Source organism: Microcaecilia unicolor, chromosome 1 (genome assembly GCF_901765095.1).
Source record: "Microcaecilia unicolor chromosome 1, aMicUni1.1, whole genome shotgun sequence".
In the NCBI taxonomy this organism is placed as follows: Eukaryota; Metazoa; Chordata; class Amphibia; order Gymnophiona; family Siphonopidae; genus Microcaecilia; species Microcaecilia unicolor.
In genome coordinates, this window is record NC_044031.1 from 640,665,060 (window position 1) to 640,682,205 (window position 17,146).

Here is a 17,146-nt window from a genome sequence, read left to right on the forward strand (position 1 = left end):
CTAATAACTGGGTTAACAGTAAAATAACACATCTTAACAGTAGGCCACATTGATAACTTCTCCCTAAATAATATACCTTAATGGTAGCCAACAGTGATAACTTACCCCCCTGAATAGCAACATTTGTTTCTGAAATTGTTCTATTTGAGTATCTTGAATTAGAAGAGTGATTCATAAGTAGATCTGTGGAGGGCGCACTAATGCGTGGGAGGGTGGCAGTGTGCTGATGGGGGGTAAAGCCAGTGCCCAGGGGGGCACAATTATCCTTACTGCCCGGAGGCCCAGAGCACTGTCTGCCCCTATTGTGCACATCTTTTTGTGAACATCCCTGACCCTCTATGCCCTATAATGGCCATGCCCCCTTTTGGGCACCCAGATGTATAGAATAGCACACAGCCAGATGCACATGCAACCTCAAATTGGTACCAATTAATATCAATAATGTATTGTTAGCTCCTAATTATTTATGTTAATTGGCTCATTAATCAATTAGATTGCATGCACATCTCTGTATTGTGCCCAAATTTGGGCATAGATATTTGGTCACTCTTTATAGAATCCAGGGGAAAACATTTACTCATTTTAAAATACTTATCTTTGTTTTAATATAAATATAGCAAGCAATGTTTTTATTAAGAGATTGTTTTATCTTCAAGACTTTTTTCACTGCTTGTTTGACATCATTGTTTCTGAGACTGTAGATCATAGGGTTTAACATAGGGATTATCATTGTATAAACCAAACCAACAAATCTGTTTTGTTTAGTGAGTGATGAGAATTAGGGAATACATGGATAAAGACAAGACTCCCAAAATATAAAGTCACTGTGATGAAATGAGAGGCACATGTGGAAAAGGCTTTGCGTCTGCCCTCTGATGAGCGGATTTTCAGGATAGTGGAGATAATGTAAATGTATGAAAGAAATACTGCTGTAATACTGATGGAGATAACAGTAGCACAAATAGCAGAAAGCACTACCTCCTTGAAGAGGTATCGGAGCAGGAAAGTTTTAAAAGTGGAGAGGGATCACAATAGAAATTACTAATCTTATTGGGACCACAGAATGACACAGAAAAGACATTACTTGTATGTACTGCAGAAAGTATCAAGCTTATTATATATAAAATGGTCACCATTAGGATGCAAACCCTCTTGTTCATAACAACAAGATAAAGTAGTGGGTTACATATAGCCACATAACGATCGTATGCCATCACTGCAAGAAGAAAGCACTCTGCAATTAACAAAGCCACAAAAAAGTACATTTGTGTAACACATCCAGGAAGAGAGATGTCTTCTGTCTCCAGTGCTATGTTGAGCAATGTTTTTGGAGTGATGGTAGAGGAATAACATACATCTATTAACGATAGGTTGCTAATAAAAAAGTACATGGGTGTGTGAAGTCTGGGAGCAATCTTAATTATTGCGATGATGCTGATGTTTCCCAGTAGGGTAAGAACATACATGGAGAAAAAAGCTATGAAGAGAAAACTCTGTATATTATAAAGGTCCGTAAATCCTACCAAGATGAATTCATGCACTGAAGTTTGGTTTGTTAGTGTCATTTCTCTGGAAAGCAGCTGAATGCCCACTGTTAAAATAAAAAGGTATAAGACCAAAATTAGCCATCTATCAAAGTGGTAACAGATATATTTTAGGGGTAAAATTATCATGCAAAAACTTTCAGAGTGGCAATCAATTTAGTCTGCAGCAGTAAAAACATACAAAGAGGCTGGTGTCATATTAATGACTAACCAATTTATTGAGGCATGAGCTATTGAGAACAAGAGTCCACCTTATCTTTATTGGTTCTCAAAATTTCTTCTCTCAATAGATCATCTAGTTTAAAAAATGTCACCAATCTCGGTAATTTTTGTAAAAAGGGCAAATCTGCAAACTACTGTAGACTTACTCAATGTAAAGATCCATGAGCTAGATTATTAATGACTATTAATGGACTGATCTGTATATGATAAGCCCACAAAGTGCCTTAGTTCCTCAATGGCTATGCCATCTCATCTTCATAGGTCCTTTTTTTCAGTAAAATGTTTACTTAACTTTCGAAGACTGGCATCTGGTTTCAGTCTTAAAGCCAGTATATAACCATCTGACATAGTACTACATTTCACAAATGCTGCATCAGAAAGATCACTCCTGTAATAAAACACAGATGTTAGTATCCATGCTTCTCAAAAAAACAAAATCGTTTTCAAAATGTATAGCACTTGTAACTTTTGTTCCTATTTCATGAATACCATTTTGGTAGCGTTGTTTTATTTTATAAATAAGGAAGCAGAGATCAAATGAGTGGCATCCAATCCAGTGCTTCAGTAAAGAGTATGAATCCATTTTTGTTCTTTGTAATGCAGAGTCCATTCAAAGCCCCCCCCCCCCCCTAGTTTTGTTCAGATCTTTTTTTATTGCTTTCAAAATCACATAAGACAGCATATGGAAAGAATAAGAACCATAACATTACCATCAAAGTATAACACCAACAATCTGATATAGAAATGAACAGAGAATACTGAAAAGTGCAACTTCCACCTGCCCTTACCCCAGCTACCCTTTCCAGAGCAGGAAAATAATCCACAAAACATCAAAATAAAAGCAACAGTTATACTGCAAGAACAGCAGTGCAATAGAAGTTAAAAGGGTAATACATCTACGTATTCCTTATCTTCAATAATTTGTCAATTCAGCCTATTTTCTCTGCTAGGATATATTCATATTTATATACCAAACATAGTCAATTCCACCAAAAACAGAAACTTAAGTGATTATTTGACCAGCAACTGCAATCATATAACCATATAGTCATCACTATGCCTGTTCCTCTTTGCCCCTAGAAAAGTCATGAGGGGGAAAAAAACCCCAGCATAGGTCAGAGGGTCAGGTGAGTGCAAGACCTCAGCAATTCGCTGTCATACCTGACACCAGAACTAGAGTATTGGCGGACAATAAAAGATCATGTGACCCACAGTTTCAACACAGGTTTGAAGACTGTGGATATATGTTATGGAGTCATACCAGAATTCATTGAATTCTGTGAACTAAGAAACATATCAATTGACAAAGAGACACTGATTTCATACATCTATCACTCTGAATCCAGAAATTAGACCACTGATCTTCCAAAATGGGCACTCCTAGCTCACCACTCCAAGCAGAGCGCAGCTCCACTGAAGACTGCAAATATGGATAAGGATGCAGTTGTTTATAAAGGAGCAATGCTGTAAATCTAATATGTGGGCGATCTTGAACAAATTGAGAAAAGGGTACTCCAAACTTGCTCCAAAAGGCTGAAAAAGACAGATATTTATCTTGACATATTAACGGGCTCATTTTCGAAAGAGAAGGACGTCCATCTTTCGACATAAAACGGAAGGTGGACGTCCTTCTCCCAGAGACGTCCAAATCGGTATAATCGAAACCCGATTTTCGACGTCTCCAACTGCAGTCCGTCGCAAGGACATCCAAATTTCAAGGCATGTCAGAGGCGTAGCGAAGACGGGACTTGAGCATCTTTGCACCATAATCGAAAACAGCAAGGATGTCCCTGACGAACACTTGGACCTTTTAACCCGGACGTGTTTTTTTTACAAATAAGGCACAAAAAGGTGCCCGAAATGACCAGATGACCACCGGACGGAATCGGGGATGACCTCCCATTACTCCCCCAGTGGTCACTATCCCCCTCCCACCATCAAAAACATCTTTAAAAATATTTTGTGCCAGCATCTATGCCAACCTCAGATGTCATACACAGGTCCATGACAGCACATGCAGGTCCCTGGAGCAGTTTTAGTGGGTATTGCAGTGCACTTCAGACAGGCGGACCCAGGCCCAAGCCCCCCCCCCACCTGTTACATTTGTGGAGGAAACAGCGAACTCTCCAAAACCCACCACAAACCCACTGTACCCATATATAGGTGTCCCCTTCACCCGTAAGGGCTATGGTAGTGGTGTACAGTTGGGGGTAGTGGGTTTTGGAGGACTTAGCACACAAGGTGAGGGAGCTATGTTCCTGGGAGCAATTTATGAAGCCCACTGCAGTGCCCCCTAGGGTGCCCGGTTGGTGTCCTGGCATGTCAGGGGGACCAGTGCACTACAAATGCTGGCTCCTCTCACATCCAAATGGCTTGCATTTGGAAGTTTTTGACATGGATGTCTTTGGTTTCAAAAATCACCGAAAGTCAGAAACGTCCAGATCCAAGGACGTCCAAATCTAGGGATGTCCTAATTTAAGGATTTGGACGTCTCTGACGGTATTTTCGAAACGAAACATGGACGTCCATTTTTTTCAAAAATACGGGTTTCCTCGCCCCTGGATTTGGACGTTTTGTAAGGATGTCTAAATCGCAACTTGGACGTTTCTTTCGAAAATGCCCTCTAAGTCTTTCAAAGTCCAGATTTTCCACTAGGCCCAGTCCTTCCAGTAAATGTTTTTCCAGTCAAAGCAGAAATGTGGATTATTCCACAAAAGGATCTTCCTGGATTCTCTGAGTTTTATCCCAAACATTCTCTTGAGAAATAAAAGCCTGAAGCGTTGATGTGAAGATCTAATTAGTTTTAAGCTGTATTGGAAAGGAGGCCCTAGGATAAATTGGAGTTCATATGGTGCAAGGCCAGGATTAGCCCTTCCGAGGTATCATATAGCCTGATGTAAAATAAACACCAGGTGGTAATGAAAGAAATGAGGAGGATTAACTCCACCAGCCTCTCTAGATCTTTGTAAAGTAGACAGAGCAACCTAGGTCTATGGTCTTTTCAAATACATTTTAGCAGCAGCCTGCCAATTTGCTTATAAAACTGGAGCAATAAACATCTTTACAGTTTCTATTCTGACCCCTATCATTTGCAATTATAGTATCTAAAAAAAGATGGAAAAAAGTTTAATATTCAAATATTTAATCCTTTTCATCTGCCACTGGAATGAAAAATTGGTCACCAGATCTTTTGTACAATGCACATTGAGTGGTATTAACTTTGATTTTGACCAATTAATCTTGTAGCCCAACACAAAATCAGGATTCCAGTGCCAGATCAAAGAGAAGTAGTGACCGGGGACAACTCTGTGTAATGCCTCTGTGCAGAGGATAAACCTAAGAAGTCTGATTGTTTATGTACAAGCATACTACTGGACTACTATAAAGCATTTGTACCCTCAATATGGGAGTCCAAGATGGCTGCTGTAAATATAGAAAAAGAAGCCTTTACCTTGCCCCCCCTTTCCCAGAGAGGGGGCATCTTGCAGAGGACAGGGAGGTAAAGAGGAGACCCAGAAACAGTGATCCAAATGGAGACTGGCATTGACACATTTTAGTTAAAATGTTTAAAGTGTTTAAAATGCTCCAGCACTGTTATAAAACCCAGAGATGCCAGAGGTGTGCACAGACTTTCTTTGTGGAAGTTTAACTAGGGCTTTGTTCTTTCCTGGTTCTCCTTCTACCTCTCGCTTCGCACCATTAGTGTACACTCTGGTGGATCCTCTTCCACTTCTATCCCTCTACCAATCGGTTTGCCTCAGGGTTCTGTTCTCGGTCCTCTCCTGTTCTCCATCTACACTTCTTCCCTTGGCTCTCTGATATCATCCCATGGCTTCCAATACCATCTCTATGCTGATGACTCCCAAATCTTCCTCTCTACCCCCGAAATCTCAACCAGCATCCAGACCAATGTTTCAGCCTGACTGTCTGATATCGCTGCCTCGATGTCTCAATGTCATCTGAAACTTAACATGGCCAAAGCCGAGCTTCTCATCTTTCCCCCTAAACCTACCTCTCATCTCCCCCCTTTCTCTGTTTCTGTGGATGGCACAGTCATTCTCCCTGTCTCATCAGCTCGTAACCTTGGGGTCATCTTTGACTCCTCTCTCTCCTTCTCTGCTCACATTCAGCAGATTGCCAAAACCTGTCGTTTCTTGCTCTATAACATCAGCAAAATCCGTCCCTTCATCTCTGAGCACTCTACCAGAACCCTTATCCACACTCTTATCACCTCTCATCTTGATTATTGTAACCTGCTTCTCACCGGCCTCCCTCTTAGCCATCTCTCTCCTCTTCAATCAGTTCAAAACTCTGGTGCGCGACTCATTTTCCGCCAAAGTCGCTATGCTCACATTAGCCCTCTCCTTAAGTCACTTCACTGGCTCCCTATCCGTTTCCGCATTCAATTCAATTTTCTCTTATTGACCTATAAGTGCATTCACTCTGCCTCTCGGGTACTCTTATCTGTCCCCTTCTCCTCTACTGCTAATTCCAGGCTCCGTTCCTTTTATCTTGCTGCACCTCACGCCTGGAATAGACTACCCGAGCCTGTATGTCTAGCCCCGTCTTTGGCCGTTTTCAAGTCCAAACTTAAAGCCCACCTCTTTACCACTGCTTTTGACTCCTAACCACCACTCACTTGCCCTGTCCTTTTAGCCTCACCTCTTTATTCCCTTACCCTTATTGTTCTGTCTGTTTACCTGTCTTATCTAGATTGTAAGCTCTTTGAGTAGGGGCTGTCTTTTTGTGTATGGTGTACAGCGCTGCATATGCCTTGTAGCACTATAAAAATGATAAGTAGTAGTAGTAAGCGGCGACCAGAATTGAACACAATATTCGAGGTGCGGTTGCACCATGTAGCGATACAGCGGCATTATATTATCCTCATTTTTGTTTTCCATTCCTTTCCTAATAATACCTAACATTCTATTTGCTTTCTTAGCCGCAGCAGCACACTGAGCAGAAGGTTTCAATATATCATCAACGACGACACCTAGATCCCTTTCTTGTTCCGTGACTCCTAACGCGGAGCCTTGCATGACATAGCTATAATTCGGGTTCCTCTTTCCCACATGCATCACTTTGCACTTGCTCACATTAAATGTCATCTGCCATTTAGATGCCCAGTCTCCCAGTCTAGTAAGGTCCACTTGTAATTTCTCTGTACTGAATGCTCCTGGGTGTTGATAATACCCTACCCCAGGTTTTCCACCTTGAGGAAAGTGACAGGATTACTCTTTAATGTATTGTATCGCTCCTGAAGCAGCCCAGCAGGAAGAAACACTGCCATGTTGGGCACCCTTTTAACCGCATTTTACAATAAAGTTTGTCATTCATCTCTTCCCATGCCTGCTTCTGTATCTTCCATTATATAAGCCATCTGCAAGCCTGAAGGCTATTGTTGTGGTGTACATTCAGGTACAGTAGGTATTTTTCTGTTCCTGGAGAGCTGACAATTTTTTTTTTAATCACAAAAAGTTACAGTGGGATTTGAACCTCGGTTTGTGGATTCTCAACCCACTGTTCTAACCATTAGTCTATCCCGCTGCTCTGCATAACCATCTCTTTGGCCATTTTGTAAGATGGGTATTCCTATGCTGCTACACAGATGTCTATGTCCCTTGTTTTCCTCTGTTCATAATTTGGACATTTCAGTTAATAAATAGATGTCCATGCTGGATGCTTCTAGCACATGGAGGTCCATCTGACATGTATTTTAGTACTGGCTATATCAAATTCTAAAATATATGTAGGATGGACCTCCATTTGTGATGGTCAGACCTGGACATCCTTTCTAAGTGCCCCTCTTTAGCACTTATGGCACTTATTCACGTTGCTATACACATATCCAAGTAAATGCCAGCATTCTGTATGTATATAATTGCCCTTAAATTGTAAAGGCATTCCCAGGAGTGGGATTAGATTGGTGAAGCCAACAATATGCACTGTTTTGGATTTTCATAACTATGTGCATTTCCCGAAATTCTATATATCGCACCTTAATTTCTGTGCGGAAATCAAAGCATATTCTTTAACTATACTTGTAACCTAATTGGCTAACTAGCTAATCATCACTGTCAATTGGATGTTAACAAGCAATTATCAATTGATATTAATTTAAATATCGATTGGTATTAAATTAAATTTACACGCACAACTTGATAAATGTATTCTGTAACGTGGTGTGCATAAATTCTATGTCACATAGTTGAAAAGAGGGTGTGGTTATGGGTGTGGAATGGGAGGATCATGGGTATTTCTAAAATCTATGTGCATTATTATAAAATACACCCGCTCTGCACCTGATATAGGAGTCAGGATTTATGCCAAGTAAAACATGATCTAAATGGATGTGACCAAATTTGGTCATGTGGAGAGGTGCTCATTGTATTCTATTTATTCTGCGGAAATTTAAGCCTATTCTATAAAATGTAGGTGTACTTTAGAGAATATGTCTAGTCATATTATATTTCTGTACAAAAAGAAGAAAAGTAGGGGGTAGACCAAATGGTTGACACACATTTGTTGCTGTGATGATACCTCCTTGTGTTTTCACTGAATGCTGTATTATTGAATGATTCTCAAGCCCATTTTTGTGTTATTATCATCAGTGTCTGAGATAAATGACATTGGCAATGACTCTTGAAGCAGGTACGTAGTAGTAGGTACGGTTAGTGCCAAAACGCAGGACTGCGTCGAGTCTTTTGATTAATTTTTTAATGTGAGAATAAACCTGCTGTTTGGATGCACATTTGGTCTACCCCTACTTCTCTTCATTTTATACACTGTGTGATTTGTGGTCAGGGGGTCACTTCTTTTTTTTCAATATTTTATTTCTGCGCAGATTGTTCAGGCACCATATATAGAATCCAGCCCATTGTATTTTTCTTGAAACAGTGACCACAGAAAAAACAAGAACAAACATACATTTTCCTGTGAAAATAATAAAAAGTTAAATAATTAGGCACTAATAATCAGTTATTGGTGCTGATTGTCAAAAATTTGTAGTTACGTGTGCACCTTCATAGTCGTTATTCTTTTAAGAAGCATGTGTAAATTTTTCCACACGGGACCGAAAAAGAGTGGCCATGGATGTGGCTTGGGAGGGTAGGATGCATTCTAGAAATTTGCGTGCAGTGTTATAGAATTTGGGTGATTCACGCCCAATTTAGGCACCAAGATTACACTAGCTTTCCATTGGTGTAAATCCTTGTGGCCAAAATTCGGCACAGATCTTGACGTTCAGCATAGATTTTTGTCAGCGCCCAAATGAGGAGCCATTTACTGAATTTGGTCCTAAGTGACATGGAGAAGTCATTTTTGATATGACATCTAAGTTGGACTTGGGATGTTTTGCGCTAAGGGAGGATTCTATATATGGAGCCTGGAAAATACAGGCGGAAATCATTTCCACCTAAGCATAAGATTTAGGCACAGTATTCAGAACACATTTAGTTGATATACCAGTGCCTAAAACTACACGCATCCATTTACACCAACAAAAACGTGACGTAAATCCCTGCATGAAGATTTAAGCAGAGTGGGCCGTTTTTTATAACAATGCGTGTAAGTTTGGGGATGCACATGAAATGCCCATTTCCCTGCCCATAACCATGCTCCTTTTTGGAAGTACGCATTAGAATATAAGTGCAGTGAGTTACAGCGCATGCTTAGCGAGGTATGCACATAAATTCTAATTATTACCAATTAATGCTCATTATTGTTTAAGTGTTGTTAACATCACTGATTTGCTTGTTAAGCCAATTAAGTAATTCACATTGTTTTAGAATATGCTTGGATTTCAGTGCGTAACACTAGGCACAATATTTAGAATCCAGCAGTAAATGTCCGAAATCCGAATAGCGAATGTAACCATTTTCACAAAAAGAAAAACATATATCTTTTTTTTTTTTTCAAAAACACCATTTCAAACAAAGTTTTGTGGTTTGTGTGTTTATCTTTTTAGGCCATTTTCAAAAAAAACAAACGCACAAATTAAAAATGTACAAAATCAAGCCATTGGGATGTAGGAGGGGCCAGCATTTTTAGCAGACTGGTCCCCCAGACATTTTTTTAGGGGGAAAGGGAATGGGACTTGATATACTGCTTTTCTGTGGTTACAATCAAAGGTACTTATTTTATACCTGGGGTAATGGAGGGCTAAGTGACTTGTCCAGAGTCACAAGGAGCTGCAGTGGGAACCAAACCTATTTCCCCATGTTTTCAGGCCACTGCACTAACCACTACACTACTCCTCCACTTCCAGGGGTACAATAAGGCACCCTAGGGGGCACTGTTGTGAACTTCATATAAATGCTCCTAGATACACATCTCATCATTGTTCCCTTACCTTGTCTGCTGAGCTTTCCAAAACCCACCCAAACCCACTACCCCCAACTACTACTACAATAGCCCTTATGGGTGAAGAGGTGACATATAGGTGGGTACAGTGAGTTTTAGTGAGTTTTGGAGGGCTCCCAGTTTCTACCATAAGTGTAACAGGTAGGGGGAGGTATGTGCCTGGGTCCACCTGTCTACAATGCATTGGTACCTGCATGTTGCTCTACTAGACCCAGCTATAACATCTCAGGCTACCATAGAGGCTGGGGCACACTATTTTTATATAAATTTTTTGGGGGTGGGAGGAGGACAGTGACCACTGGGAGAGTAAAGGGGTTATTCCTGAAACACTCCAGTGGTTATCTGGTCATTTAGGGCACCTTTTTGTGTCTTATTCATTATAAAAACAGGTCTAGATCAAAACATTGAATTTTTCACCCTAGACTTTTTGGTTTCTTCAATTGACTGTAAAACTTGCAAGTGTTAGGCATGTCCTAATCCCACCTTCGAAAAACCCCATCATGCTCCCTTGTGATTTGGACACACTGAAGATAAAATGCATAAATAAACATCTGCAAAATAGGTTTTGAAAATACAGATTTGGACGTTTTGAGAAGAAATTCGTACAAATGCTGCTTTATGACACATTTTAGACGTTTTTCTCTTTCAAAAATAAGCCCCTGAGTATTCAAAATCAGAAAAGCAGAAAATAAAAAGGCAATCTAAGTAGACTGAGTGGAAGAGGAGACATAAATAGCATGGGTAAGAAGAAAAACAACAAAGGTTTTTGTTATTTTTCTTCTTACTCATTCTATTTAGGTTTTATATTCATCTTATCATATAAGGTCCCTGGATAAGCAAGAGGAAGGATACAACTCATTGAGTGGCCAGGAACAGAGAGAAGTAAATTAAAGTGACACGCTTAAAAGTGGGAAGACTAAATTTCAGAGGAATGAACGGATTGGTGTAGAGTAAAAAGAAACTGGAAATTCTAAGTCAGCAAAAGAAGTTACAGCAAATGATTGTGCCATAAATGACCAAATAAAGTAAATAAGTACATAAGTACATAAGTAGTGCCATACTGGGAAAGACCAAAGGTCCATCTAGCCCAGCATCCTGTCACCGACAGTGGCCAATCCAGGTCAAGGGCACCTGGCACGCTCCCCAAACGTAAAAACATTCCAGACAAGTTATACCTAAAAATGAGGAATTTTTCCAGTCCATTTAATAGCGGTCTATGGACTTGTCCTTTAGGAATCTATCTAACCCCTTTTTAAACTCCGTCAAGCTAACCGCCCGTACCACGTTCTCCGGCAATGAATTCCAGAGTCTAATTACACGTTGGGTGAAGAAAAATTTTCTCCGATTCGTTTTAAATTTACCACACTGTAGCTTCAACTCATGCCCTCTAGTCCTAGTATTTTTGGATAGCGTGAACAGTCGCTTCACATCCACCCGATCCATTCCACTCATTATTTTATACACTTCTATCATATCTCCCCTCAGCCGTCTCTTCTCCAAGCTGAAAAGCCCTAGCCTTCTCAGCCTCTCTTCATAGGAAAGTCGTCCCATCCCCACTATCATCATCATCAAATATTACTGAAAGATCAGAGTCAAAAGGAGCTACCAACTTCTGGGTCTACATTCATAATGCTTGTTCTGTCCATGGATCAGACATATCACAGAGAACAACAATGCTCTATTCTTTCTAGATAACATGTTATTTCTACAATTTAATTCACTTCTTTCAAAGCCAGAAATTAATGCTCACCTGTGTCATAAAGAAGCAATTCTTTTGACTCCAGTGGAAATGTGACCACAACTAGAATTAAGAAATATATATTGTGCGCTCTGTGACCAGCTGGATTTAATCCCTGAGGTGTCCTATCCAGCAAGGACAACAATGCAAAGAGTGTGCAGGAGCATCCACCTACTCTATTGGGAGGATTACTGTAATTATACTTGTGTTTATGAACACAGTCCTTATGGTATAAATCTACATTTTCTCTTTTTGCAAAACACAATTAGCAATAACAGACCTTAAGCTCACCTAAGATGTGGCCTAATCTTAACTGTCAAAGGGCTCAGATTGCTGAGGGCAAGGTAGATTGCTCATTAGCTTTGCCTTGGCTCTTTTTTAATACACACATCTACAGATAGAAGAGCAATAGCATCATGTCATGCTATAGATGACATTTGAACTGTATTAATGAGAGGCTATGAATGATTGTTGCTTGATGGGTGTCAAGCAGAAGGCAGTCAAAGAAAATCAAATGCAGAAATACAGAAATAAATGCTATCCCAGTGCCTCCCGACTGGCTACTTGGCTTACTCCACCCCGTGCTCCACAACGAAGAGGTGGCGGAGTGACTCTGCATGTCCCATCCTCGATTCTAATATCGAATTTATCACATGAGCTCTTTCTCTTCCCCAATGCTCTTCTCGTCTGAGTTGATATATCCCCTTATCTTTTTTTTTAATTTTGAAAAAATATCTCACAAGCAACCTACACTTGCTACAGAAAAACAGAGATATAAAATAGGAAACTGAGGACAATTGCAAATTTCTTTCTTAGACCCCAAACTAAGGAGGTCCAGAAAATCTCTAAGTTGGGCTGAAACAAAGCAGGTGTTCTTGTTACCTAAGTAATGAACTACACACTTAAGAACATAAGAATAGCCATCTAGCCCAGTATCCTGCTTCCAGCAGTAGCCAATCCAGGTCACAAGTACCTGACAAAAACCCAATGGCTTCCCCCGTGTCCATCTCAATAACAGACTATGGACTTTTCCTCCAGGATCTTTCCAAATCTTTTTTTAAACCCAAATATTCTAACCACCGTTACCACATCATCTGGCAATGAGTTACGGAGCTTAACTAATCGTTGAGTGAAAAAATATTTCCTCTTATTTGTTTTAAAAGTATTTCCATGTTATTTCATTGAGTGTCCCCTGGTCTTTGTACTTTTTGGATGAGTTAAAATTTGATTTATATCCACCTATTCCACACCATTCAGGATTTTGTAGACCTCAATCATATCCCGCCTCAGCCATCTTTTTTCCAAACTGAAGAGCCCTAACCTCTTTAGAATTTCCTCATATAGGAGCAGTTCCCTCCCCTCTATCATTTTGGTCGCTCTTCTTTGAATCTTTTCTAATTCCGCAATATCTTTTTTGAGGTATGGTGACCAGAATTGAATGCAATACTCAAGGTGAGGTCACACCATGGAGTGATACAGAGGCAATATAATATTTTTGGTCTTATTTTGCATCGCTCTCCTAATAATTCTTAGATTCCTGTTTGCCTTTTTGGCCACCACTGCACACTAGGTATGCTAACAAAAAAGTAGCACCCAAATTCTTTGTCTCAGTACGCATTGCTAAAAATTCCTTTCTTCTTTCCTGAGTCACCTAAGTGACATAAGGATATATCTACAGCTTTTGTCCACAAAAAGTCATTTGAGAATTACAAAAATACATTGTCATCATAGCATTTAAATATTGCTCAAACATAAATGACACTAATAAAGTAGCTCTTTCCTGGACCTCTGATAATGAATCCTCCAAAACTGCAGATAACTCTTTTAAAACATTATCATCTTGAACTTGCACTTGATGTTCCTCAGCAGGTCCCACTGAAGATTTGGGGTATTTGGTAAGCAGTAAATCTTATTGAACAGAGGCATAGCATTTAGAGGAAACTTCAAAACCTCAACAAGATATATATTGTAATATTCAACAGGATCTAAACCAACTGCCTTAGGGAAATTAAGCACGCATATGTTCAATCTTCTAATGAAATTTTCTAGTTGTTGAAATTTGTGTTGAATCTAAGTTCTCTCTTTAATTTATGTAGAGACAGTATCCTTAAGCTCTTTAATTTCACATCCCCCTGTTTTTTTTCTCCTGCTTTACCTTCCCCCTGCTTCAGATGCCATTTTGCTGGATTCCTTCTATCATTGCATATTGGATGCTACGATTTCCTAATTTGCTTATCCTTGGTGATTTTAATGCACACTTCTTCGATCCTTCCAAGCCTTTTGATAAGTATATGCTTTCCCTGTTTTCTGACCTTGACTTGGAACATGTTCCATTCCCCAACCATGACACTGGCCAGACTCTGGGTCTTTCTATTTTCTTGCCCCTCAGATCCTTTTCAGTATGGCAGATTTTTCTGCTAAGCCTGTCCTGGTCAGACCATCTCCTTATCAGATTCCTTGATGTGTCCGCCACATTTGATATCCTCAATCATCAAATACTGCTGAAGTGTTTGGCAGCTTGTGGCATTGCAGGATCTGTACTGTCTTGGTTTGAGTCCTATCTGACTGATAGGAGTATGCAGGTGCGGGTGGAAAGTGAATTATCTACAGTGGAGAAAGTGATTTGTGAGGTGCCCCAAGGCTCAGCTCTGCCTGGGATATTATTCAATGTGTATTTGGCACCAGTATGTTGAGTTCTGAAAGAGATAGGATTAGCATACCACATTTATATGGATGACATACAGTTTTTTTCTCCCATTGACAGAGCTGGTGCCTATGGTGGTTACTCAGCTACAACAAATAATAGAGAAGATACATCAATGAATGTTTCAAAATTGTTTATCTTTAAATTTTATTTATTTTTATTTTATTTATTGCATTTGTACCCCACATTATCCCACCTTTTTGCAGGCTCAATGTGGCTTACAGAGTAAGGTTATGGTAAAGTCGGTACATGATTTAAATACAGTTGATCATAAACTGAGGTGAAAGAGGAATTTAGATGGGCGGATGTTGGATCGGTTGTGTGAGAAGTGTTTTAGGAGTGTTTGGGTGGTTTGGGATGATTTGTATCATTGAGGGTGACTTTTGTAAGCTTTGTTAAAGAGGTGAGTTTTCAGAGCTTTGCGGAAGCTGGTTAGATTGTTCATGGTTTTCAGGGTCTTGGGTAACGCATTCCAAGACTGTGTGCTTTTGTATGCAAAGGTCGTAGCATAAGCCTGTTTTTATTTCACTCCTTTGCAGCTGGGGAAATTCAGATTGAGGAATTTGTGGGCCGATCTTTTGGCGTTTCTGGGCGGTAGGTCCACTAGGTTTAGCATATGTCGAAAACAGATATTTTGTTTGTGACAACTGACTCCACAGTTTCTTTTCCATCTGAGGTGTTAATCTCCAATGTCACTATCCTGGTATCTTCTGTCGTGAAAAATTTGGGAGTATTATCTCATACTGCAATGTCGTTCTAAACCCAGATTCGTTCTGTGGTGAAGAACTCTTTTTTAAAGTTGCGTTTACTTAGTAAATTATACTCACTCATTCCACAGAGTGATTTTCAGCAGGTGCTACAATGTTTGATTCTATTAGGTTTGGATTACTGTAGTATTTGTTATATTGGACTGCCTGCTGTTCATATACAGGCATTGCAGATGGTGATGAATTCAACTGTTTGTTTATTATATGGAATGTCAAAATATGATCATATTAACACATGTTTTCAGAAACTGAAATGGTTAAAAATGCAGGATAGAATAACATTCAAGCTGTTGATGATGGTTCATTATTGTGTGGCATCATGATTCCTCCTGATACCTATTAGATTGTACTCATGGTACCATTGTACTCAATTGGAGGACACAAGGAGAAGAGCTTTTTTTTATAGCAGGCCCGACAGCATGGAACAAACTTCCTGGACCCCCTTAGGACTCAAAAGAATTCAGGATTGTTAACTACTGAAACAGCATCTGCTGTTGAGGTTAAACAGTAATTTTGATAACTGGAGGACACAGATTAGTGCAAGCATGTCTATTTTGAAGTGTTGAGTTTTTTCTGATGTTTTCTTATGTATGTTTATCTGTGCACCGCTCTGGATAAGGGCAGCATATAAATATTAATAAATGAAATGAAAATAATAAATGAGATGAAGTCTCTACTCTAGTGGCGTAGGAAGGGGGGGGGGGCAGGAGGGGCGGTCCGCCTCGGGTGCATGCGCTCGGGGGGTGCCGGCCCCGCTGGTTCCCTGCTCTCTCTGCCCCGGAACAGGTTACTTCCTGTTCTGGGGCAGAGAGAGCAGGGAACCAGCTGGGCCGACGCAGCTCCGAGTGACGTGCACTCGGGGCAGATCGGCCCTTCCGCAGGTAAGAATGCGGTCCGGGGGGTGGGTTTGCACTCCGGGGGGGGGGGGGATGCGCCGCAGAGGGGGGGTCACGCCGTGCTGCACCCACCCCGGGTGCCATTAGCCCTCGCTACGGTACTGCTCTACTCATGGTGTGGAAACCAGTCTGTCGTTTATCCTGACTTTTTTTCAGTTAGGAGTAAAAGGTTATTGATTTGATATACCACCTTTCTGTCATACAACCACTACTACTACTACTACTACTTATCACCACAAAGCAGTTTACATATTCTATACAGGTACTTTCTTTGTCTCTACTGGTCTCACAATCTACTTTTGTATCTGGGGTAATGGAGGGTTAAGTAACTTACCCAGGGTCACACAGAGCTGCAGTGGGAATTGAACTCAGTTAGGAACTGGTTATCGGACAGAAAACAGAAGGTAGGGTCAAATGGTCCTTTCTTTCAGTGGACGAGGGTGAACAGTGGAGTGCCGCAGGGATCTGTATTGGAACTGGTGCTATTTAACATACTTATAAATGATCTGGAAATTGGAACGACAAGTGAGGTAATTACATTTGCAGATGATAGAAAACTATTCAAGGTTGTTAAAACACGAGCGGAGGACCTTAGGAAATTGGAAGACTGGGCATCCAAATGGCACAAGAAATTTAATATGGACAAATGCAAGATGATGCACATTGGAAAGAATAATCTGAATCATAGTTACCTGATGCTAGGGTCCACCTTGGGGGGTAGCACTCAAGAAAAAGATCTAGGTGAAATCTTCTGCTCAGTGTGCGGCAGCGGCCAAAAAAGCAAGCAGGATGCTAGGAATTATTAGGAAAGGGATAGATGATGAATAAGACTGAAAATACTATCATGCCTTTGTATCACTCCATGGTGTGACCACACCTCGAGTACTGTGTTCAGTTCTGGTCGCTGTATCTCA

The 17,146-nt window shown here is 40.4% G+C and overlaps 1 pseudogene; it reads right to left on the bottom strand.

Moving 5' to 3' along the window:
* Positions 1–577: 577 nt before the first annotated feature.
* Positions 578–1,214, bottom strand: LOC115461123 (annotated as a pseudogene).
* Positions 1,215–17,146: the final 15,932 nt, after the last annotated feature.